The sequence below is a fragment of the Pinus tabuliformis genome, chromosome 5_1, assembly GCF_031772625.1.
Source record: "Pinus tabuliformis cultivar Carrire ecotype Pingquan chromosome 5_1, CPIR1, whole genome shotgun sequence".
Taxonomy (NCBI): Eukaryota; Viridiplantae; Streptophyta; class Pinopsida; order Pinales; family Pinaceae; genus Pinus; species Pinus tabuliformis.
The window spans coordinates 805,864,359-805,872,562 of NC_142305.1; positions in this window are offsets into that span (position 1 = coordinate 805,864,359).

The following is an 8,204-nucleotide window of genomic DNA, read 5'->3' on the forward strand; positions in this document are numbered from 1 at the left end:
AGGGGTTCTTTTAGATATGAAGTATCGATGGTTTGTTTGTTTCCCTTCCTTTTCTGAGACCACTTCTTCTTGTTTTTAGCCATAGATCCACAATCTACTCTCGAGTGTTCAAGATCCACTATAGAGAACTGACTCTGATACCACTTATTGGAAATGTAGATCACTACTAAGAGGGGAGGGGGGAGTGAATTAGTAGTGATGATACTTAAATAATTTTTAACTTCTTTTGTTGGCCATAGATCCACAATCTACTCTCGAGTGGTCATGATCCACTCGAGAGAACTGACTCTGATACCACTTATTGGAAATGTAGATCACTACTAAGAGGGGAGGGGGGAGTGAATCAGTAGTAATGATACTTAAATAATTTTTAACTTCTTTTGTTGGTTTACTGAATAACAATACACATCAATTCATCAGTATATTTGAGCATACAATAACATCAAAGAGTCAACATATAAAATCCATGACACAACAAGATAATCATGCACAAGAGACAAAAGTATTTCTGGTGGAAACCTTGAAGGGAAAAAAACCACCCTACTGATGTTGCGTTGCTCTGATTCTTTTATTAATTCTTCAAATCTCTATTACATCTTTTAGTTAGCCACCACTAGCAAGGAGCCACCACCCCTATAACAATTTAGTTGGTCACCACCAACAAGGAGTCATCACCCCTATAGAAATTTAGTTGGCCTCTACCGACAAGGAGCCACTACCCCTATATTAGCAAGCCACCACTTGCCGAAGGCCCCAACCTCTCAATTAATTAGGCCATGATTTCATTCATTTTCAAACTAGATCCCAGTCAACAAAGCAGCTGTCTCTGCAACACAGTCTCAATAAATCAACAACAACATATCTCCATAGAAAAATTTCTCTCTTGATCACACAATCCAACCATCAACTGTAGTGTAAAGAAAAAAAGACATAACATCTACAATGATGGACTCAACCTCTACAAATCCACATCAATTCTGAACACTACTACCTACATACAACACTCTAATCCATGTTCTTTATCTCTGGTACCACTATAAAATTAATGATATCCTACAAGTGTACATTCTATCTCTTCATTTCCTACATAGAAATGTTTGATTTTCTTCTTCTATTCAGTGAGCTCCTACAACCACATTACTTCAGTCTCAATGCCCTCTCAATGACTCACACTCACAACACATCTAACCAGAACTCCTCGATGCATTCTCCTATAAGTAATGTTTCTCCTTCACTTTTCAAAAGTGTTCATTGGCTCACACTCACAACACATCTAACCACAACTCCTCAATGCATTCTCATATGAGTAATGTTTCTCCTTGACTTTTCAAATTTGATCATCTTGTAGATGAATAAGATATTTCCTCAAACTATTTGACCATTTACCATGTGAAAAAACCATAGTAAATTCCCATGGAATTAATTGAGTGCGTGCAAATTTCAGGAAATTCACCTGCAACAATCTTCACTAGCAATATAAGGGCATCCAAGAGACAATCTTCACTAGGATCAGATGAGCATGCCAACGAAAATAACATGATTTTTGTTGTTAGCACAATTCAAGTTTCATGGGTAACTTAATGTAATATGGTGTTCTAAGTTTTAAATAGTTTTGGGGCATGTTGACAGATAATTTGTCAGTGTTGATTTAACAACTAAAAAAAAAATATTGACAAATTAAATGTGAGTGAATGTTTAATTTATGAACAAGCGGGTGCTGCCAAATTAAAGCCAACAAATTGTGCCTTTGATTAAAATGGTGGTGCTCCCAAATCAAATTGCAATAGGTAATGGTTATGCCAGGTGTCATTAGCCCAAAGTATAAAGGAAAATTAACAAAGCCAACGGATTGTGCCTTCGATTAAAATGGTGGTGCTCCCAAATCAAATTGCAATAAGTAATGGTTATGCCACGTGTCATTAACCCAAAGTATGAAGGAAAATTAACAGTGATTAGGTGGTTTCAAGTGGATTCATAGCATTTGCAATTTCATAAATTTTAGTAATGCCATATGCTTCAAATATTTTACTAATCCTTTAATAGATGAAATTCTTCTTGTACATACTCATGTGATCTTTCCAATCTATTTACTTTACCTATTCCATTCTTTTTACTCAATCTACAATAGATGAAATTCTTCCCGTGCATACTCATGTGATCTTTCCAATCCATTTACTTTACCTATTCCATCTCAACTTACCATTTCGTTCACATTCTTTTTACTTCACATTTATTCAACGTTTTGAAAAACCAAACGCATGGAATGAAAATCACCCTTATGTTATAACCTTTGGCGCTAGGGAATGATTATGTTTTAAGTTTTAGAAATCCGAAACCACTGGAAAAACAGTCGATGGTTTTCATTTACATATTATATTTATGGACTTTGAATTCATAAATCATGGGAAAAACAAGATATAGATTTCAAGAGCAGTGAATGGTTTTTGGGAAAATTGTTTTGAATTTCATTTTTGAAATTCATAAACAAATAAATTAAACATTTGTGAAGTATTACAACACATGGTTTTCAATGGAAGATGGTTTTTAAGATATGTTTTTTTCTTAAAAACCACATGATGCATAAATTGTTTTTAATGGAAATATAAAAAAAGAATTTACAACATAAAAAAATATTTCAGAATTATTTTTATCTAAATATATTATTCCTAAAATTTTAAAAATTCATATTTTTAAGGGATAATACCACGTGTATACCTATGCGTGTTAGCCTTGGTGAAAACTCTCAATTTTACTTTTGATTCATGAGCGTTGAATGGTTTCAACCTACAGATATTTTCAAAGATCTAAGACATACTTTCAACAAGACATACTGTCAATAAGCATATTTGTGGTTTTTGCGAGCCAGATTTAAAATTGAGGGTTATTTCCAGATTTCAAGGAGAAAATTAGACATCAAGGAAACTGTTCTAGATTTGACTCTAGCAACTTCAATTATTGGAGACACCTAGCAACAAGGATCCCATATTTGCAGGGAAAATCCACAACCATTGCAAGATCTGTCGAGATTCCAGGGTGATATAGAGGAAGAGATTCCATGCCTATCGGCGTTGTTTTTGAATCGCTTGACAGTAGACAATTTATTTCAACAGACTTGGCACCCAGGGTCCATTTCAATGTAACTGCCAAAGGAATTGGTTACCCCGAATCAATCAAATCATCAAAAACTGAAAACAGTTATTAGACATTAAATTTTGGGCAAATGGCAAAAGTATTTGCTGAAAAGGTTCTTGGACATGAACTTACGAAAAAATAGGAGATCTGCCATGTCCATGCTTGGCCACTGGGCTTACACTGTCCTCTACGAGGATTGACGGGTTATCTCCCCATAATTTACCGGTTAATCATTTAACCAGTTTAGCTAGTCTCCTTGTTAGATGGTGTATTTTTGGTGGCTACTTCTGGTTTTCGCTGGATATGCAGTAAAATGTTCTTTGCCGGATGTTTTAGTTTCTACGCGGTTTTCTTGGGTGGATGTATAACTTTGTCCTTATGAAAGGGCACTTTGACTGTAAGAGAACTCGTTTTTACCAACCAGGTATGCCTCATTTGCTCTATAAACGCACTTTTATGTGAAAAACATATCTGGTTGGTTTATCACTGTTTGCCATATTGCTCACTGGGTAAATGTTTCCTGATTACTGGGTTAATGTTCATAGTTCAACTTAGTTTTTTAACTCTAATTAAATTCATAGACTGGTTTTTCCTCCGTTTTAAAGCCTTCTCAACACTACCTTATGCCATGGGGGTTTGAAGCCATCAGGGACTATTACTCTACATTTTCTTCTCTTTGGTTTACCACCTTCTAGTTTAATTCACAAATTCCATCGTGGCTCCAATTATCAAACCACATAGTCATTACTAGACCCTGCAAGCAATGTGGGTTTTGGATATGCAATCTTTGGGTAAATTGCATGGGGTGTTACTGCTGCTGCTGTGATTTTGGTTTCTAAAACCATTCTCGGGTTTCATCGCATGTTATTGCACACTCTGTGTTTTTTTTTCCATAATTCCGGTTTCATTGGCCATTTTCCTGTTAGGAACACTTTCCTATCTCGTCTATTTGGCTCCTGATTCCTCTGTCTCAATGAATTTTCGTTTGATGCTTGGGTGAACCTCCCTCATTGTCTAGTTATTTTTCTTCAGAGCTTGTCACCTTTGGCATTACCGCCTGTTTCTTTGGCTTCCAATTTTCCATCGGCCAGTTTTATCTTTTCCGGGAGATTGTTTAAATTTCCCGGCTGGTGGGTGGAACTCACATAAACTGACACCTCCATGTTTTAAGACAACGCGTCATTCAAATGCTTTTCCATGTGATCATTAACTTCACATCGTTCCAAATTTGGATTAAAATTCCTTCTGTCAGTGACATATCATATTCTCGTTTTGCACTGTCCACTTGATAGCATCTGACCTCCTGGTACATGATATTTTATTCCTCACACGCTCACTATCGCCTCATTTTTTGTGGATTGGTGATCCCAACGCTAGGTGGGCTAGATTTCGTGTCTGACACACTTGTTTTTCTTCCTCTACTGCCTTGCCTACCTTTATTACTTTGTCAGGAGTATCATACTTTTGGTCTTGGTTAGCCCTATCCCATGGCGGACTACGTTTTTGACGTGTCTGCCAGCTCGACTCTTATCCATGCCACCATGGAAGCTGAATCACGGTGTATTGGTTGTTCTGACCACGTCTGTCAAAGTAGCCCTCGTTCCCTTGATGCATGGCGTACTATTCTCGGAGACGACAGGGTGCCAGATGTCGCACATGGGCCTCATGTGCCGCAGGGTGGCGGGCATGCACTACAACAACAACGATCTAAACATCACTCTATTAAAACCTCTCCACCACCTTCGACTCTGGCTTTGGACAATGCTACTCTGGTGGATCGTATTAATAGTCTCCAGAAACGCGCCCTCGTTGGCAGATGGTATTTCTCGGAGATGGAGGATTCTGAGATGCGAAAATGGATTGACAAGAAATGGAAGACTATGCTCGGGTACTTGCCAACCATTGTGAGACTGTTGAAAGGATGGTACAACTTTCATTTTCTCAGTCAGGAGGACTTGGAGAAAATCAAAGCCATACCGTGGATTCATGGAAAAAGCTTCCTCGCCCTTCATAAATGGTACATAGGGTATAATCCTCTACACAATACGCCTACAAACAAACTGGTCTGGGTCAAATTGCTAGGCCTGCCACTTGAATTATGGACCAAATAGGCTCTAACTGATATTGGCAATGCCATCGGAAAATTTATTTATGTTGACCCACGTTGTCTGGGGGCATAGGACAAGAGAGTTGCCTGGATTCTCATCGAGAAAGATTATCATGGAGGGTTTCCTGATCACATTGAACTTCACTGGGGCGACTATTGGGGGGTTCCCTTCCGATGTTCTTTCTGTCATAGGACGGGTCATCTGCGGGTTCAGTGCCCTCTTCGACCGGGTGGACGCCTTCATGGTAGGAGATGTTACAATGGTGCCACGGTGTCCCTCTCTGACATGGGTCGACCGAGCCACAATGGTCATCGGGCTGTGCCACATATGCAACATATGTAGCATCCAGGTATGCCACAGGACAAAAACTCCAATCATCCACATGCTTTTGGTTCTATCGTTTCATCACCCATCTCAATTCCGTCTTCCTCGAGTGCCTCTCCAAAATCAGACTTCCCACTATCTGACAGTCCCCCCCTTTCATATGTCATCTGCCACCGGCACTGACTCCCTGTCAGGACATTCCTGCCCCTTTTTCTGCTCCACACCCATATCACGACATACCTTCCACCTCGCACATCTCATATGTAGCTCCCCCGATACCACTCCATCGTCAGTCAAAGGACAAAGGTCCTTGTCTCAGCATTACTCCCCCAAATTCGCCTACTGCCTCGCCTACAAATTCTGTTGGGAGTGATCTGGACTTCCTATTACAAAGAAAGACTTTAGACCTTCGTACCCTCACTATCCATAAACCGGGGGGTCCTTCCTCTCCCCACATCAGCCCTACCTCAGCGGGCAACATTACTGTGCGAAGGAAACAAAACTGAGGTAGTCGTCATTTTCGGGGACACCCCAAGACAAACCCATTTTCCTCCCCCATGGATTGTTTTCTGGTTGATGTTCCCATTGCTGACATCTCCCCCTCATGGGCCCTTAGAGCACGGCTGCCTGAGAAAGACCTCCCATGACGTGCATTATTTCCCTAAATATCTGGGGTCTGGGGGCTGCCCCTAAATACTTGGCTCTCAAACATCTTTTAACTTCTTTGCATCCCTTCATTATCCTCATTCAAGAAACCATGCATAATGTTCCTCACACTGTCCAATACTTTCGGAAAATGTTTCCGAACTGGTATATATCTGCTACTGCTGCTACGGGTCTCTTTGGTGGATTGGTGGCATTATGGGACCCTAACTGGATCAATATAAAGGCCTATAAGTGTTTTGCGGGTATATTGTTGGAAGGTAGCATTCGTGGCCTGCCTGGCCATGTGCACATCCTCAACATATATGCACCATATAGAGATAGATGCATCTTCTGGGATCGTTTTTTATCTTTTAGCATGATGGACCTGGATTCACTCATCATCGCGGGGGACCTAAATTGCACTATCAGTTTGGATGAAGTTTGGGGCTGCTTCAGGAAAATAGACCCCCTAGCTAGGAAGATACAAGATGTTATTCTTACGCATAAATTTGTGGATATTTGCCCTACTAAAATTGCCCCTACATGGGACAATGGCTGCATTGGCACGACATATGTTGCTAAGAGATTGGATCGCTTTCTGATCCATGAACAGTTGCTAGGCCGTCTGGGGGATGTCCATGCTAACATCATCAGCAATCATATATCGGATCATAAACCTATCACTCTACAATGGAGGAAAATGGATATTCACATGAGCATCCCTTTCAAATTCAATAGATCTGTGTTGGAGGATCCTAATTTTAACAAACTTGTGATGGAAACTTGGGGTCGACTTTGTGTAACGGGCACTTCCCCCATGGTCAACATTCTTGATAAACTTGACTCCCTCCGGGGGAATATCAAACACTGGCAGAAACAGAAGATCAGGGATAATAGAAAGGAGCTCATTGATATACAAAGTGAACTGGATTCCATTCTACCCACCATGTCCACCCATTGTCTTTCTGCTGATATTCGGTCCCGTATTCATTCCCTGGAACTCAGAAAGAAGAATCTCCTTTCTATTGAGGAATCCTCATGGAGATTGAAGAGCAGGGTGATATGGTTGAAGGAAGGTGATCGCAACACCAAATTTTTTCACCGATATGCAAACCATTGTCGCAATATAAACACCATATGAGAGATTAAGGATGCTGATGGACATATTCACTAGTTAAGGGAAGGGATCAGCAATGCTGCTGTACAATATTTCCAAAAGGCATATGGAAATAATGAAAATATTACTGTTGAGGACCTAGTTTGGGGGACTGATCCTTATTTGATTATGTATGATGCTGAGAAAAATGATGATTTCTATAAGGAAGTCACTGAAGATGAACTACTGGGCGTTCTCAAATCATTTAAGGGTGACAAAAGCCCTGGTCCTGATGGATGGACGATTGAACTTTTCACCCATTTTTTTGAACTCCTCAAAGGAGATCTTCTAGGCATGGTTGAGGAATCAAGGACCTTGGGCTTCATCCAACACCATGTCACTTCTACATATATCGCCCTCATACCTAAGAACAACACTACAAAGGGTTTCTCTGACTACAGGCCTATTTCTTTATGCAACGTCATCTACAAAATTATATCCAAGACCATTGCTAGCCACATGCGCAGAACACTTTCTCGCTATATCACCCCTGAACATCATGGATTTCTCCTGGATAGACTCATCCATGACGTTGTTGCAAATGCACAGGAAGGCATGCACTTGATTCACACCAGGAAAATTGATGCTGCTATTTTACAGATTGACCTCCAGAAGGCATATGACTGCCTGGATTGGGGCTTTCTTCGGCTTGTCCTTAACAAGATTGGATTGCAACCCAGATGTGTTAATTGGATTATGGCTTGTGTGGATAATGTCAACTACATTGTTATCATAAATGGGTATCCATCAAAGTTTTTCTGTGCTGGCAGGGGTCTTCGACAGGGATGTTCACTCTCCCCTCTTCTATTCATCCTAGTAATGGATAGTTTAAGTTTGCA